This window comes from Oncorhynchus keta, chromosome 22 (genome assembly GCF_023373465.1).
Source record: "Oncorhynchus keta strain PuntledgeMale-10-30-2019 chromosome 22, Oket_V2, whole genome shotgun sequence".
Classification (NCBI taxonomy): domain Eukaryota; kingdom Metazoa; phylum Chordata; class Actinopteri; order Salmoniformes; family Salmonidae; genus Oncorhynchus; species Oncorhynchus keta.
This window is the reverse complement of record NC_068442.1, coordinates 6,402,483-6,421,101: the sequence shown is the minus strand read 5'-3', so window position 1 is coordinate 6,421,101 and position 18,619 is coordinate 6,402,483. Positions and strand designations below refer to the sequence as shown.

Sequence of the window (18,619 nt, the reverse complement as noted above, 5' to 3'; positions counted from 1 at the left end):
GTTTACAGGACATCTTCATGTATTTGCAGTCGCCTTAAACAATACATTGACTGGTGGATTAATATATTTTTTGTGTTTTTGGAGAACAGTTTTTTGAGGGGTTTTTACTCCTAAACACGTTGTGTTATAGCCACAGACACGATTTAACCAGTTTTAGAGACTTCAGAGTGTTTTCTATACACACATACTTATCCTTTGCATATACTATATTCCTGGCATGAGTAGCAGGACTTTGAAATGTTGCGCGATTTTTAACAAAAAGCTGCGAAAATTCGCATGATCCTTAAGAGGTTTTTTAACTACAAAAAGGTATGACGTGTTTTTATTTTAATTCTGGTGCCGCACAGCATACACAAGCTTATTAGCTATATATATACAAAGGTATGTGGACACCCCTTCAAATTAGTGGATTGGCTAGTTTAGCTGCAACCATTGCTAACAGGTGTATAAAATTAAAATCGAGCACACAGCTATGCAATCTCCATAGACAAAAACATTGGCAGTAGAATGGTCACCTAGGAGGCCACCTTTGCAACAAGTCAGTTCGTCAAATTTCTTCCCGGCTAGAGCTGCTCCGGTCAAATGTAAGTGCTGTTATTGTGAAGTGGAAATGTCTAGGAGCAACAATGGCTCAGCCACAAAGTGGTAAGCCACACAAGATCACTGAAGTCCGATGGACAAATCTAGGATAGTCAGATGCCAGGAGAACGCCATCTGCCGAAATGCATAGTGCCAACTGTAAAGTTTGGTGGAAATGGACTAATGGTCTGAGGTTGTTTTTCATGGTTCGGGCCCCTTAGTTCCAGTGAAGGGAAATCTTATCACTACAGCACACAATGACATCCTAGACGATTCTTGCTTCCAACTTTGTGGCAACAGTTTGGGGAAGGCCTTTTCCTGTTTCAGCATGACAACCCCCCCCCCCCGTGCACAAAGCGAGGTCCATACAGAAAGGGTTTGTCGAGATCCGTGTGGAAGAATTTGACTGGTCTGCACAGAGTTCTGACCTCAACCCCATTGAAAATCTCTGGGATGAATTGGAACGCCAACTGCGAGCCAGGCCTAATTGCCCAACATCAGTGCTTGACGTCACTAATGCTCTTGTGGCTGAATGGAAGCAAGTCCCTGCAGAAATGTTCCAATATCTAGTGGAAAGCCTTCCTAGAAGAGTGCAGGCTGTTATAGCTGCAAAGGGGGGACCAACTCTATATTAATGCCCAGGTGTCCATATACTTTTGGTCATGTAGTGAATTTTAAATTGTATGTCAAAACTAAAGGACTTTAGTAACATCACAACATGCAAAAACATGTTTTAAAATGTCTTCCAAATGAAAAGAAGTGCCCTGTGGGTGTGGGAAATATTAACATGGCAAATATTTCTAGGGAGTGATATGGCTTCTAAAGCAGTTTTGGTGTCCCTCTGTCTCCAAGGCTTTTGGCTTGACCTGGTTGAATGCACAGGTATGGTGATTTGAATGAGTTAGATTGTTAGATAAACTGCAAATAATCTCTGACAGATGAACGTCTTTAATGGAGACATATAGGACATGTGGGGCATGTAAAAATATAAATGAAATAAAACACAATCATTCTTAAACAATACATAACAAAATTATGTTTGATGTCATTGATTTCACTTATTCCTTGTCTCTAATTTTTCAAATGTGAGTACCGTAATAGTCAAAAGGACTCTTGAGTCAGTCCTCAAAAAGGGTTGCGACAACCCTTGGGGGCATATCTTTTACAGTACAGAATACAAACACAGGCAAACTAAGCAAATGGAACAGTAAGGGAAAAAACTGACAATCTGGTCCATTCTCATTGTCATTCTCGGTATCTGCTCCAGAAATACTCACCATTAGAGTTACATCAGAGTTGGTGTGGGAAACAGAACAGCAGGAGAAAACACCTGAAGAAGAAAACATCAACTTACTGTAACTAACCAAGGTCAAAGGTGGTGGGCAAGGTGTGTGGCTACACTCTTATTAATTACGATGAAAGGCTATGCTGTTTGTGGCCGTTATCGACAAGGAGACATTTGAGGGGTGAGTGTTCATCATCATGTACGGAAAATAAAGCACTTTGTGACAACTGCGGATGTAAGAAGGGCTTTACAAATACATTTTGCTTGATTGATGAAATTATTATCACTTGTTTGCTACAGCAGTGGTAGCTGAGAAAAGGGTAATGACATATGGTGTTGATTGTCACCCTTTCTCTTTTTAGGTTTCCCCCATCTCTTTATTACAATTATTAGGGATGATGACATCATCGTTGTAATATCTGTACAGACACCAGGTGCTTCAGATCACTTGGAAGGATGAGCTCCAGCACTCTCTCCTGAAGGACCTGGCTGAGATTAAAGATCTCCAGGTGGGGCATAATAACAGTGTTCATAATATGATTATTATCCTTCTTATACAGATGTCGGATCTTAATTTGACCTGTATTGTTGCAGCAAAATAATCCCGCAGCAACAGAATTTCAATGTTTAGTCCATAATGTTGCTTGATCGGTGGCTAGGTTATTAGCTGGTCAAGACGAAGCTGCATGAAAAGTGGAATGCTGTTAATATATATCTGTATGTTCGTGCATGATTTCAGTGAATTTCTGTAAATCACTTAGCTCATCTGCGGCACATGAACATGACCAGCAACAGAAAAGTGATCAAATGAAGATCTGTAAATAGGAATTTTAGAGGAAAACAATCAGAACAGAAGTATCAGAGCAGATCCCTTCTCATACTGTATAATGTATGATCAGTCCATTTGATCTTTTCCCATGTGTTGATTTGTGAGTTCATCTACATGTTCCTCTCCTCTCTTCTTTCCCAGCTGGATGTGTGTGGATGGATCCCACTGACCTCTCTACTCCTGTGGACATCAGAGTTCCCGTCACCAGCCTGCAGACCTACAAGACCTTCCTGAGGACCGAGGACATCTCTTACTCTGTCACAATAAAGATGGACAACTTTCTGAGCTGGGGAGGAAAGAGAGCTCATCTGCCTTTCTTACGCCAGTCTTTAGTCATTGTTATTCTTCAAAAAGTAATAACTGTACAGACTATGACACCACCAAAGTTATCCCCCTGACAATCTAATTATTCTTGAAAGAACCAAGGAGAGCGATCAGTGATATGAAACCTTTTGCCCCTTTTATCTTAGGTTATGTTGGATGAGGAGTGGAGCAGATGCTGAGTGCTCATGCCGCTGAGCCCAGAATACTGATTACTACACCAAATACCATGTCAGTACCCAATAACACTGCCGGGAAAGCCTCAGCATCTATTATAACATTGTCATAAGATTGCAAAATAAAACTGTCATAGGACTGCATAATAACTTTGCAGAAACTATCTCTCTTGCACTGACTCTATGCACATACACTGGACTCTACCCACACACACATACTTACATTGACACCCCAACACACACACACTTTCACACTCACCGCTTATGCTGCTGCAACTATTATCTATCCTGTTGCCTAGTCACTTTACCTGTACTTATATGTACAGTACATAGCTACCTCAATGACCTCGTACCCCTGCACATCGACTCGATACTGGTACTCCCTGTATATAGCCATCTTATTTTCTATTCCCTGTATATAGCCATGTTATTTTTATTTGTTATTCACTGTGTATTTACTCCTAGTGCCACTATTTCTATTTTTCATGATTTATTTTATCTTTAACTCTGCATAGTTGGAAAATGACCAGTAAATAAGCATTTCACTGTTAGTCTACACATGTTGTCTACGAAGCATGTGACAAACAGCATTTAATTTAATTTGATAACTCTGTCATAAGACTGCATAATAACTCTGTCATAACAATGTTATTATGCCTGTGTTAAAACTCCAGTCTTTGATTCTAATGTGAGATTCTCTTACGAGCTGTATCGCAATAGATCTACAGTTTCCAGGACATGATGGCTAAGAACCCCAACCTGGTGAGCAAGATCGTGATTGGCCAGAGCTTTGAGGGCCGCCCTATGAATGTACTCTAAGTCATGTCAGTTCTAAAATACTTTTTTTGGGTGTTTGAAGATCACCAGGATTTTATTTGCATCTGTATTAATGTAAATACTCCACTTCTGTCTCTCATAGTTCAGCACTGAAGGTACCAACCGTCCTGGCATATTGATCATAACTGGAATCCACTCCAGAGAATGGGTCACTCAGGTTAGCAGCACCTGGTTCACCAAGAGGTGATTAACTTCTAGTCTCTTTCCTACCAGTCAGAGCCCCTGTTTTGAATTTCTCCACATGCTCATGAGTCACAATGCAAACGCCAGTTTGCTGCTAGGAATATAAAAAATAGTATAATGAAGGCAACAAGGTCATTACAGTCTATTTGCTATGATAACATATTACTATTGTTATTGTTATTAAGGGAGTTAAGTCTCTTTGTAGTAAGGCAATTCCAGTTCTGAATACCCACAGGGACGTTCCGACCGCCACAGATTGCCGCATTGATGTAAAAAGTGAGATGGCGCCCTCATGAGGCCAGGTTCTCTCTATTCAGTATGATAATGTGCATAAATCTTTCTGTTCAATGACCAACAGATTGTGACAGACAACATGCGTTTATTAGCCTACAAGAATCGCCTACAAAATTACGTTTGTGATACGCCTTCAATTGAAAGGTTTCACTTGTTATTGTAACGTCGTTCTTCGTTTTGTCGAAAGAGAGTCGGACCGAAATGCAGCGTGGTGGTTACTCATGACTTTAATGGAAAAAGTGACACATGAAATAACTATACAAAATACAAAACAACAAACGGAACGTGAAACCTAATTACAGCCTATCTGGTGAATGTCACGAGTCCGACCGAGGGTGTTTCCCCTTCCCGGGCGGTTGGCGCCGGCGGTCGTCGTCGCCGGCCTATTAGCTGCCACTGATTGTTTTTCCTCCCCTCCTTGTATGTTTAGTGGTAGCACCTGTTCATGATTGAATCAGCGAATTAGTTTTGTCTTTATTAGGCAGCCGGCCCGCCTGGTTGTTGTGCGGGATTATTGCAGTGTAACCTTCGGCTCTGTTGTTAGAAGTACGTGTTAGTGCCTGGTCGTTACGTTTTCTGTTGTACATTCTCATTCCCTGTGTTTGGGGCCGTTACTATTGTGAGCACCCTGGGATGCGTTGGCGCTATTAAAGACGCACAGCTTTGCACTCACTGTCTCCTGCGTTTGACTCCACACACCTACGACACCTGAAGTGTTACAGAATCCCGCACCCAAAATCGAATGGAGTCAGCAGGAGCAGCAGCCAACCCTCTCCCATCGATGGAGGAACGGGTTCTCCACCACACCACCATTCTCCATCGGATCGGATCCGCGATGGATCAAGTGATGGAGAGAATGGACCGATGGGAGAGGAGTGGTCTCCTCTCTCCACCTTCGGCACCCCGACCCGGTCTCCCCATCATCGACTCCAGCACCCTTCGTCTGACGCTACCGAGGGCTTATGATGGAGCGGCGGCGGGTTGCCAGGGGTTTCTGCTTCAGCTGGAGCTATACCTGGCCACCGTTAGACCCCCTCCCTCAGGAGCGGAGAGGGTGAGTGTCCTCATCTCCTGCCTCACGGGTCGTGCTCTGGAGTGGGCGAACGCAGTCTGGAATGGCCCAGACTCAGCGCGGGAGCACTACCCAGAGTTTTCCTGCCGCTTCCGTGCCGTATTTGATCACCCTATAGACGGCCGAGCGGTGGGAGAACGACTTTTTCATCTCAGGCAGGAGAGGAGGAGCGCCCAGGATTACGCGCTGGAGTTCCGGACCTTGGCAGCCGGATCTGGGTGGAACGACAGGGCCCTTATGGACCACTACAGGTGTGGTCTCCGAGAGGACGTCCGCCGGGAGTTAGCGTGTCGGGACACCACTCTGTCACTGGATCAGCTGATTGACATGTCCATTCGACTGACAATCTGCTGGCTGCCCGCGGGCGTTCAGAGAGGGTCCTGTGCGTTCCACCACCCGGCCCCTCCGCTCCCATTCCGATGGAGTTGGGAGGGGCTGCGCCGAGGGGTGCCGGAGGAGGGGGCCTTCCCTGCACCAACTGTGGTCGGAGAGGACACACGTCTGATCGGTGCTGGGGGGGTCCGTCTGGGAGTAGAGATGGCAGGCGGAACGCTTCTCGGTCACCCCAGGTGAGTCAGCATCAGACTCACCCAGAATCCCTTGTTGGCCATATGTTTGTCTTAATCTCTTTCCTTCACTTTTTTCCCTCTTCCCAGCATAGGGCGCTAGTCGATTCAGGCGCAGCTGGGAACTTTATGGATCGCGGACTCGCCCTTAAGTTAGGGGTTCCGCTGGTGCCGATAGATTCTCCTTTCCCCGTGCACTCCCTAGATAGCCGGCCATTAGGGTCAGGGATGGTCGGGAGACCACGGTCCCACTGGACATGGTGACGCAGGGGAATCATAGGGAGCGTATCAGTTTTTTATTATTGATTCGCCTGCGTTTCCAGTGGTGCTGGGGACTCCTGGCTGGCCCGGCACAATCCTAAAATTTCGTGGAGACAAGGGGTTCTCCAGGGGTGGTCAGAGGAGTGTTCTGGAAGGTGTTTGGGAGTTTCCATCGGTGCCACGTCGGTGGAGAGTCCCGACCAGGGTTCCACGGTGTGCATTCCCCCGAGTATGCCGATTTGGCAACCGCTTTCAGTAAAGTGAAAGCGACTAAATTACCACCTTATCGACCGGGAAGGGATTGTACGATAGATCTCCAGGTAGACGCTGCGCTTCCCAAGAGTCATGTGTACCCGCTGTCCCAGGAGGAGACGTTGGCAATGGAGACATATGTCACGGAGTCGCTGGGACAGGGGTACATTCGGCCCTCCATTTCACCCGTCTCCTCGAGTTTCTTTTTTGTGAGGAAAAAGGAGGGAGGTTTGCGTCCGTGTATCGATTATAGAGGTCTAAACGCCATCACAGTGGGGTATAGTTACCCTCTACCTCTCATCGCTACGGCGGTGGAATCGTTCCACGGAGCGCAGTTCTTCACAAAACTGGATCTCAGGAGCGCGTATAGTCTGGTGCGTATTCGGAAGGGAGACGAGTGGAAAACCGCATTTAGTACTACATCCGGCCACTATGAGTACCTCGTCATGCCGTATGGGTTAAAGAATGCTCCAGCCGTTTTCCAATCCTTTGTAGACGAGATTCTCAGGGACCTGTGCGGTCAGGGGTGGTTGTTTATATCGATGACATTCTGATCTACTCGGCCACTCACACCGCGCATGTGTCTCTGGTGCGCAAAGTGCTTGGAAGACTGCTGGAGCATGACCTATACGTCAAGGCTGAGAAATGCGTGTTCTCTAAACGAGCCGTCTCTTTTCTGGGATATCGCATTTCCACCTCGGGGTGGTGATATTAGGGCCGTGCGTAATTGGCCGACTCCAACCACGGTAAAGGAGGTGCAGCGGTTTTTGGGTTTTGCCAACTACTACCGGAGGTTTATCCGGGGTTTTGGCCAGATAGCGGCTCCCATTACCTCACTGCTGGGGGGCCCGGTGCATTGCAGTGGTCAGCACAGGCGGACAGGGCATTCAACAAGTTGAAGGCGCTGTTCACTGAGGCGCCCGTGTTGGCGCATCCGGATCCCTCTCTAGCATTCATAGTGGAGGTGGACGCGTCCGAGGCTGGGGTGGGTGCCGTGCTATCACAGCGCTCGGGCACGCCACCAAAACTCCGCCCTGCGCTTTCTTCTCAAGGAAGCTCAGCCCAGCGGAGCGTAACTATGATGTGGGGGACCGGGAGTTGCTAGCGGTGGTTAGAGCTCTGAAGGTGTGGAGACACTGGCTTGAGGGGCTAAGCACCCTTTTCTCATCTGGACCGACCACCAGAATCTGGAGTATATTCGGGCTGCAAGGAGACTTAACCCACGTCAGGCAAGGTGGGCCATGTTCTTCACCCGGTTCCGGTTTACTTTGTCTTATAGACCGGGCTCCCAGAACGTGAGGGCTGACGCACTGTCCCGCCTTTACGACACCGAGGATGGGTCCACCGAACCTACTCCCATCCTTCCCGCCTCTAAGCTGGTAGCCCCAGTGGTATGGGAGGTGGACTCGGACATCGAGCGGGCGTTACGGGCTGAACCCGCGCCTCCTCAGTGTCCAGCGGGGCGAAGGTACGTGCCGCTTGATGTTCGGGACAAGCTGATTCGGTGGGCTCACGTCCTACCCTCCTCGGGTCACCCTGGGGTGACGAGGACAGTGGGGAGCCTTCAGGGGAGGTATTGGTGGCCTACGTTGGTTAAGGACGTTAAGGGTTATGTCTCCTCTTGCTCAGTGTGCGCTCAGAGTAAGGCTCCTAGGCACCTTCCTAGAGGGAAGCTACAACCCCTCCCCGTTCCACAGCGGCCATGGTCACATCTGTCCATAGATTTCCTGACCGATCTTCCGCCGTCTCAGGGGAACACCGCGGTTCTAGTGATTGTGGATCGGTTTTCTAAGTCCTGCCGTCTCCTCCCGTTGCCCGGTATCCCTACAGCCCTGCAGACTGCGGAGGCATTATTTACCCATGTCTTTCGGCACTACGGGGTGCCGGAGGACATCGTTTCTGATCGGGGCCCCCAATTCACGTCTCGGGTATGGAGAGCGTTCATGGAACGTTTGGGGGTCTCTGTCAGCCTGACCTCCGGTTATCACCCCGAGAGTAATGGGCAGGTGGAGAGATTGAACCAGGAGGTGGGTAGGTTTCTGCGGTCGTATTGCCAGGATCGGCCAGGGGAGTGGGCACGATACATTCCCTGGGCTGAAATGGCTCAGAACTCACTACGCCACTCCTCTACTAACGTGTCCCCTTTTCAGTGTGTGTTGGGATACCAGCCGGTCCTGGCACCATGGCATCCGAGCCAGACCGAGGCTCCTGCGGTGGAGGAATGGGTACAGCGCTCCAAGGAGACCTGGAGGGCCGTCCAGGAGTCTCTACGACAAGCGAGTGGACGGCAGAAGAGGAGTGCTGACCGCCACCGCAGTGAGGCCCCCGTGTTTGTACCGGGGACAGGGTCTGGCTCTCGACCCGAAACCTACCTCTCCGCTTGCCCTGCCGGAAGCTGGGTCCGCAGTGTGTAGGGCCCTTTAAAGTCCTGAGGAGAATAAACGAGGTGTGTTATCGATTACAACTCCCTTCCTATTATCGAATTAACCCCTCGTTTCATGTGTCTCTCCTCAGGCCGGTGGTAGCTGGTCCCCTGCAGGACAGTGAGGTACCGGAGGTCCCTCCCCCTCTGGACATCGAGGGGACCCCGGCGTACACGATCCGGGCCATTCTGGACTCAAGACGCCGGGTGAGGGGCCTGCAGTACCTCGTGGACTGGGAGGGGTACGGTCCGGAGGAGAGGTGCTGGGTACCGGTGAGGGACATCTTGGATCCATCCATGTTGAGGGATTTCCATCGCCTCCATCCGGATCGCCCTGCACCTCGTCCTCCGGGCGACCTCGAGGCCGGTGTCGGCGCGCTGCGGGAGCCCGCGTCAGGAGGGGGTACTGTCACGAGTCCGACCGAGGGTGTTTCCCCTTCCCGGGCGGTTGGCGCTCGGCGGTCGTCGTCGCCGGCCTATTAGCTGCCACTGATTGTTTTTCCTCCCCTCCTTGTATGTTTAGTGGTAGCACCTGTTCATGATTGAATCAGCTAATTAGTTTTGTCTTTATTAGGCAGCCGCCCCGCCTGGTTGTTGTGCGGGATTATTGCAGTGTAACCTTCGGCTCTGTTGTTAGAAGTACGTGTTAGTGCCTGGTCGTTACGTTTTCTGTTGTACATTCTCATTCCCTGTGTTTGGGGCCGTTACTATTGTGAGCACCCTGGGATGCGTTGGCGCTATTAAAGACGCACAGCTTTGCACTCACTGTCTCCTGCGTTTGACTCACACACCTACGACACCTGAAGTGTTACAGTGAAACTACACAGAGACAGGAACAATCACCCACGAAATACACAGTGAAACCCAGGCGACCTAAATACGGTTCCCCATCAGAGACAACGAGAATCACCTGACTCTGATTGAGAACCACCTCAGGCAGCCAAGCCTATACTAGACACACCCCTAATCAACCACAATCCCAATGCCTACAAAAACCCCAATACGACAATACAATAAACCCATGTCACACCCTGGCCTGAACAAAATAATTAAAGAAAACACAAAATACTAAGACCAAGGCGTGACAGTTATAGTTTACAGTTCGCAATAAAAGGAAACAAGACATTTAATCAATAAAATAAAATGAGGAGATAGTAAACTTTCACGATGACACTTCGAAGTGTTGGCTAATGGATAACTGAAACATAAGGAAGCTATCCAATTTTCACGACCAATTCTTTTGATAAGGCAAAGCAAAACATATTGATTTTAAAAGCATCCTCGAGCAGGAGAGCTTGAGAGGGAGAACCATGCGTAATGGATGGATTTGGCGGATGGGTAGCAAAATAAATAATCGCATTGCGGTGATCAACTTGCTGTGGCAGTTTTCTAGCCTCATTGCAGTAGGATCAGTAACAATAATAAACTACCTTAATATTCTGCGCAGGTTGATGCATCCATAACAATGAGCTAATGATGCGTGAAAAAACTGTGCTCTCTCTCGATAGCTAGCCAACAACACAGCTTACACAATCACTTCAAACTGAAGCTGGAAATACTTCAAACTAACTGCACTTTGTTTAATTTGACCTGTCTTCTATTGATAGTTCTTTGTATATATCCATAAAAATAAAGCTGAATCATGATTTCGACTGGCTGTCTCATCCCGACTCCCGACACGTTCATTACTATGGGACAGCTGGAGATCGAATTTCAATATTGAAACAATGTTGCAAATGTCAGAGGGACAGACTGCAAGGTTTATCCAAATCTCCACTGTTGAAAACTAAATTTTAGTCTAAAAGAAATGTGAAACAATGTCTAGTGGATATCAAGTTAATAAATTGCCTGGCTGGGCTGATGAGACATTGGATTGCTCAGTCAAATGGAACAGAGTAAATAGGCCTTTTAAAGTCATAGATCAAATCAAATCAAGTCAAATCAAATTTGTTTATATAGCCCTTCGTACATCAGCTGATATCTTTTTCTCTCCAAAACTCTTGAACGTGCCGTCCTTGGCCAGCTCTCCCGCTATCTCTCTCAGAATGACCTTCTTGATCCAAATCAGTCAGGTTTCAAGACTAGTCATTCAACTGAGACTGCTCTTCTCTGTATCACGGAGGCGCTCCGCACTGCTAAAGCTAACTCTCTCTCCTCTGCTCTCATCCTTCTAGACCTATCGGCTGCCTTCGATACTGTGAACCATCAGATCCTCCTCTCCACCCTCTCCGAGTTGGGCATCTCCGGCGCGGCCCACGCTTGGATTGCGTCCTACCTGACAGGTCGCTCCTACCAGGTGGCGTGGCGAGAATCTGTCTCCTCACCACGCGCTCTCACCACTGGTGTCCCCCAGGGCTCTGTTCTAGGCCCTCTCCTATTCTCGCTATACATCAAGTCACTTGGCTCTGTCATAACCTCACATGGTCTCTCCTATCATTGCTATGCAGACGACACACAATTAATCTTCTCCTTTCCCCCTTCTGATGACCAGGTGGCGAATCGCATCTCTGCATGTCTGGCAGACATATCAGTGTGGATGACGGATCACCACCTCAAGCTGAACCTCGGCAAGACGGAGCTGCTCTTCCTCCCGGGGAAGGACTGCCCGTTCCATGATCTCGCCATCACGGTTGACAACTCCATTGTGTCCTCCTCCCAGAGCGCTAAGAACCTTGGCGTGATCCTGGACAACACCCTGTCGTTCTCAACTAACATCAAGGCGGTGGCCCGTTCCTGTAGGTTCATGCTCTACAACATCCGCAGAGTACGACCCTGCCTCACACAGGAAGCGGCGCAGGTCCTAATCCAGGCACTTGTCATCTCCCGTCTGGATTACTGCAACTCGCTGTTGGCTGGGCTCCCTGCCTGTGCCATTAAACCCCTACAACTCATCCAGAACGCCGCAGCCCGTCTGGTGTTCAACCTTCCCAAGTTCTCTCACGTCACCCCACTCCTCCGCTCTCTCCACTGGCTTCCAGTTGAAGCTCGCATCCGCTACAAGACCATGGTGCTTGCCTACGGAGCTGTGAGGGGAACGGCACCTCAGTACCTCCAGGCTCTGATCAGGCCCTACACCCAAACAAGGGCACTGCGTTCATCCACCTCTGGCCTGCTCGCCTCCCTACCACTGAGGAAGTACAGTTCCCGCTCAGCCCAGTCAAAACTGTTCGCTGCTCTGGCTCCCCAATGGTGGAACACACCCCCTCACGACGCCAGGACAGCGGAGTCAATCACCACCTTCCGGAGACACCTGAAACCCCACCTCTTTAAGGAATACCTAGGATAGGATAAAGTAATCCTTCTCACCCCCCCCCCCCTTAAAATATTTAGATGCACTATTGTAAAGTGGCTGTTCCACTGGATGTCATAAGGTGAATGCACCAATTTGTAAGTCGCTCTGGATAAGAGCGTCTGCTAAATGACTTAAATGTAAATGTTAAATGTAATATCTCAAAGTGCTGTACAGAAACCCAGCCTAAAACCCCAAACAGCAAGCAATGCAGGTGTAGAAGCACGATTAGATTTAGCCAGTGGCAACTTGTGGAATAGACACCGGCTGGAATGTATAGCAGCTGGAATGTGGTTTTAACCAATCAGCATTCAGGATTTGACCCACCCATTGCATCATTAGCTCATTGTTATGGATGCGTTTTCTATGATTTGGTATTTCTGTGTTTGGCCTGGTACGGTTCTCAATCAGAGGCAGCTGTCAATCGTTGTCCCTGATTGAGAACCATACGTAGGTAGCCTGTTTTTCACCCTTGAGTTGTGGGTGATTGTTTTCTGTTTTGTGTCTACACCAGACAGGACTGTTTCATTTAGTTCATTCTCCTTTGTTATTTTGTTTAGTGTTCTCGTGATAATACATTATCAATATGGACACTTACCATGCTACGGCCGTTACAGTATAAAAAACAATGTTATGGCTCCTAAGTGGACCATAAGGTTAAAAACCAAACTAAACAAAAAAAATACAAACTAAGTAACTCTGCCAGAGTGTCTCTTTTGGGTCACTTTTGCCGGTCCCAAACCCGGATAAAGAAGGGTTGGAATTGTGACGTTAAAAAAAACAAGAATCGACAGTTTTATTTATCCGTTATTTTACCAGGTAAGTTGACTGAGAACATGTTTTCATTTGTAGCAACAACCTGGGGAAGAGTTACAGGGGAGAGGAGGGGATGAATGAGCCAATTGTAAACTGGGGATTATTAGGTGACTGTGATGGTTTGAGGACCAGATTGGGAATTTAGCCAGGACTCCAGGGTTAACACCCCTACTCTTATGATAAGTGCCATGGGATCTTTAATGAGCTCAGAGTCAGGACACCCGTTTAACGTCCCATCCGAAAGATGGTTCATTTGTAGTTCTAAACATATTTAGAGTGTTTTTTACTCACTTTTTGTCTCTCCCACAACGTTATTCCTCTCTCCTACAGCATCCATCACAATTACATGCGCATGGCCAATTATGCAAATTATGTTATGACATCATTTCGAAACTTCTAGCGACTTTTTGGACAGCTAATAGCTACTTTCCTTACTGAGGAGTTGGCAACATTGCACCCACAGAACACAACTATGAGGAGTTCATGCAAATATTTGAAAGACAGATGGAAGTCTTGAGTTGGGTGCCCCAACTTTCCCACTAATCTTTCAAAAAGCTAATGCACTGCAAGTGTAAGGATTATCGAAGTCAATGCATTAAATTAATCTGTTATAGTAAATGTTCAGTTTATTTTGGGATTATATCAGTTGCTAATGTTAGCTAGCTAGCTAGATAAATTAGCTGAAAGGTAGCTAATAGGATTTAACTAACTAGCTAGCTAACTTGTAACATTAGATAGCCAATATTATGTCATCAACAGTGTAGCTTATCAAATGTATTTTTTCATTTGAAGAAGGTTGCTTGGAATAGTTAAGTAATTTAGCAGTTAGTAACAAAACAACACTGATTGATTCGCTGTAGCGTAGTGCATAGCTAATTTAGTGACAAGAAGTGAAACCACATTCAAAAGTAGTTTCCCAAAAGCATGCAAAACTGAAACTAACAGACTAGTTAGCTAACACAACTTAGTGATATGGCATGCAGTGTTTTTGCATACTTGGCAACTTTGACATGACCCCTTGGTGAACTATCATTGTAGGAGGACCACCATACTTGAGCGATACTTCAAAGGCCTCAAAAATGCTGTCACCAGTGGAGACTTCAATCCCAACCACAACCAAAACACACCACAAATTCAAATGTTTGTTTCTGCTCTGTTGCCCTTATTTAATTGTTGGGTTCAGTACCATCCTGTGAAGTTAATAGGAGCACATTCAATTTTGGTGTCAAATGAAAGCTAAGACTAATTACATTTTGTTAAGCTTTTTCCATCCTCAAATTGGGAATAAGCAAAGGCTTTGATTTCTGGTCAAACAGATGGAAAAGGAGGTTTAGAAAACATCTACCAAAACAATTCTTTAAAGGTATTAGAAATATATTAAAAGAGAATAACACAATAATGTTGACGTTAAGACCCTTGCCAACTAATATCAACATTGATATTTAATTTTGCAGGAATTACTTGCCTTCTGTAAGGTAAAAAAATACTGCCTTGTGTCATTCTGTTGAAAAAACACGACATATCTTTAAGATATTTTCCAATTTCTCTCCCTCGTGAGGAGAGAGGATAATGAAAGTTCACAGAAGTAACACGTAAAGGAAGACCTACCAATTAGTTAGTGTTTTTACTGATAACAATTTTCTTTATGATTTATTCAGTGATTAAAATGCAACATTCTCTTACGAATACTGTAACTGCATTTGAATTGGATAAAATGTGAAATGATAGTAGTAGTCACAAACTACAGTTGGGTCACCTGCTACTGTCCTCCCTTCTATTGTCATTATGTTCAGTTCATAATTGTGAAAACAGTCTGGACAACCCCTCTCTCTGTCTCTCTCCCTGTTGCTCTTCTCTCTACAGTTAAATGGAAAGAAAGGGAATGGGAAAGGGGGATACCTAGTCAGATATACAACTGAATGCATTCAACTGAAATATGTCTTCTGCATTTAACCCAACCCCTCTGAATCAAAGAGGTGCGGGGGGGCTGCCTTAATCGACATCCACATCATCGGTGCCCGGGGAACAGTGCTTTGCTCAGAGGCAGAATGGCAGATTTTTTTTACCTTGTCAGCTCAGGGATTCGATCCAGCAACCTTTCAAGAGAGGGGGTTCATGGACAATGTTCCCCCAGGACTGTTGCTCAGAAAAAATACCAGCCTGAGTGTGCATGTTTGTGGTCTCAATCCTGCACTAGCATTAGCGGAAAGACTGGGCATTTTTGGAATAAGCTAAGTAGCATTGGTTTGCAAAACTACCTCTAACTTCCTTACATGAATTCTATGTCATCTGTAACCTGTGTTGTAGCCCCACTGGGATATGAATCAGTAACCTTGTGGTCTCTAACGGTTTTGTCATACAGGTTTTCACCCGATGGCCATCTGATTGCCTCTTGAGACGACCGCACAGTGTGACTGTGGGACACCTCCAGCAAACATGGCATCAACTGCTTCAGACTATGAAGAGTAAGAAAGAACCTCCCTTTTAACTTCTTTTAAATAGTTCTTGGTCATTTTCTGGGTGTATTTGATTTAGGCTCGATGTACGGACAAACCAACTGCTCCAGCATTACCATGGTAACAAGCTTTTAGAAGGCTTAATTCTACGGAATGACAGCCTGCTTGCCAGATCTGTTTTTGTTTTAGCCAACAATGAGTTTACCGTATTAGAAACACCTGTATTAGAGAGCCTAGGTATGATTTCTGCACACCTCAACCTCTGTCTATGGTATCAGTCCACAGCACAGGGATCAATTGATTTTCATTCCACCCATTGGGAGCTACAGTGCCATATCAAATGTATTTATTTTCTCACCCATATATACACAATATCACATAATGACGAAGTGAAAACATGTTTTTAGACATTTTTGCACATTTATTGAGAAAGAAATACAGAAATATATTATTTACATAAGTATTCACACCCCGGAGTCAATACATGTTAGAATCGCCTTTGGCAGCTTTCCGAGTAAGTCTCTAAGAGCTTTGCACACCTGGATTATACAATATATGCACATTATTATTTTTTTTAAATCCTTCAATCTCTGTCAACTTGATTGTTGATCAGTGCTAGACAACCATTTTCAAGTCTGGCCATAGATTTTCAATCTGATTTAAGTCAAAATTGTAAGTAGGCCGCTCAGGAACATTCATTATCATCTTGGTAAGCAACTGCAGTATATATTTGGGCCTGTGTTTTAGATTATTGTCCTGCTGAAAGGTGAATTTGTCTCCCTGTGTCAGTTCAAAAGCCGACTGAACCAGATTTTCCTGTAGGATTTTGCCTGTGCTTAGCTCTATTTAGTTTCTTTATATCCTAAAAAACTCCCTAGTCCATGCCGATGACAGGCATACCCATAACATGTTGCAGCCACCACCATGCTTGAAAATATGAAGAGTGGTACTCAGTGATGTGTTATGTTGGATTTTCCCCAAACCTAATACTTTGTATTTAGGACATAAAGTGAATTTCTTTACCACAGTTTTTGCAGTTTTACTTTAGTGTGTTATTTAAACCATGCCAAATATTTTCAGTCTCTGGAGGGGGATTAGGCGTTGTCATGCCCTCTTCACGACTGCCTTGGTGTGCTTGGACCATGACAGTTTGTTGGTGATGTGGACACCAAGGAACTTGAAGCTCTCATCCTGCTCCACTACAGCCCCATCGATGAGAATGGGGGCGTGCTCGACCATTCTTTGCCTGTAGTCCACGATCATCTCCTTTGTCTTGATCACATTGTGGGAGCGCTTGTTATCCTGGCATCACACGGCTAGGACTCTGACCTCCTTCCTATAGGCTGTCTCATCATTATCGGTGATCAGGCCTACCACTTTTGTGTCGTCTGTAAACTTAATGATGGTGTTGGAGTCGTGCTTGGCCATGCAGTCATGGGTGAACAGGGAGTACAGGAGGAGACTGAGTACGCACCCTTGACGGGCCCCCGTGTTGAGGTTCAGCGTCTCAGATGTGTTGTACCTACCCTTACCACCAGGGTGCGGCCCGTCAGGAAATCCAGGATCCAGTTCCAGAGGGATGTGTTTAGTCCCAGGGTCCTTAGCTTAGTGCTGAGCTTTGAGGGCACTATGGTGTTGAATGCTGAGCTGTAGTCTTCTTTCGTCAAGGTGGGAAAGGGCAGTGGAGTGCAATAGAAATCGCGTCATTTGTGGATCTAGTGGACCTAGGGTTTCTGGGATAATGTGAGCCATGACCAGCTTTTCAAAGCACTTCATGACTACAGATGTGAGTGCTACGGGTCGGTAGTCATTTAGTCAGGTTATCTTGGTGTTCTTGGTTACAGGGACTATGGTGGTCTGCTTGAAACATGTTGGTATTACAGACTCGGTCAGGGACAGATTGAAAATGTCAGTGAAGACACTTGCCAGTTGGTCAGCGTATGCTCAGAGTACACATCTTGTTAATCTGTCTGGCCCTCCGGCCTTGTGAATGTTGACCTGTTTAAAGGTCTTACTCACATCAACTACGTATAGCGTGATGACACAGTCGTCCAGAACAGCTGGTGCTCTCATGCATGCTTCAGTGTTGCTTGCCTTGAAGCATGCATAGAAGTAATTTAGCTCATCTGATAGGCTTGTGTCACTGGGAAGCTCACAGCTGTGCTTCCCTTTGTAGTCTGTAATTGTTTGTAAGCCATGCCACATCCAAGAAGCGTCGTAGCCAATGTAGTAGGATTCAATCTTAGTCCTGTATTAACGCTTTGCCTGTTTGATGGTTCGTCGGCAGAGCATGATTTCTCCGGGTTATAGTCCCGCTCCCTGAAAGCGGCAGCTCTACCCTTTAGATTAGTGTGGCTGTTGTCTGTAATCCATGGCATCTGGTTGGGGTATGTACGTACGGTCACTGTGGTGATGCCATCATCGATGCACTTAATGATGTAGCCAGTGACTGATGTGGTGTACTCCTCAATGCCATCGGAAGAATCCCGGAACATATCCCAATCTGTGCCAGCAAAACAGTCCTTGTAGCTTAGCATCTGCGTCATCTGACCATTTCCGTATTGAGCGGGTCACTGGTACTTCCTGCTTTAGTTGTTGCTTGTAAGCAGGAATCAGGAGTATAGCGTTATAATTTGTCAAATGGAGGGCAAATGGAGGGCGAGGGAGAGCTTTGTACACATCTCTGTGTGTGGAGTTTTTTATCCTCTGGTTGCACATGTAATTTTCCCTGCATTAAAGTCCCCGGCCACTAGGAGCGTCACCTCTGGATTATCATTTTATTTTTTTGCTGATGGCCTTATACAGTTCGTTGAGTACCGTCGGTAACAGCATCGGTTTGTGGTGGTAAATAGACAGCTTCAAAAAATAGAGATGAAAAATCTCTTGGTAAATAGTATAGTCTACACCTTATCATGAGATACTCTACCTCAGGTGAGCAAAACCTCAAGTCTTCATTAATATTAGATTTCGTGCACCGGCTG

At 46.3% G+C, this 18,619-nt stretch overlaps 1 long non-coding RNA gene across 2 annotated transcripts; it reads left to right on the top strand.

Annotated features, from left to right (window-relative positions):
• Nucleotides 1-1,785: 1,785 nt before the first annotated feature.
• On the top strand, nucleotides 1,786-4,273 carry LOC118400723 (uncharacterized). 2 transcript variants are annotated; one of them, XR_008076274.1, is made up of 4 exons: nucleotides 1,786-2,045; nucleotides 2,227-2,373; nucleotides 2,835-3,046; nucleotides 3,164-4,273. It is a non-coding gene; the product is annotated as an uncharacterized LOC118400723 (long non-coding RNA). The 2 variants fall into 2 exon arrangements; XR_004829076.2 differs by having other exon boundaries at nucleotides 1,792-2,045; nucleotides 2,835-4,273.
• Nucleotides 4,274-18,619: the final 14,346 nt, after the last annotated feature.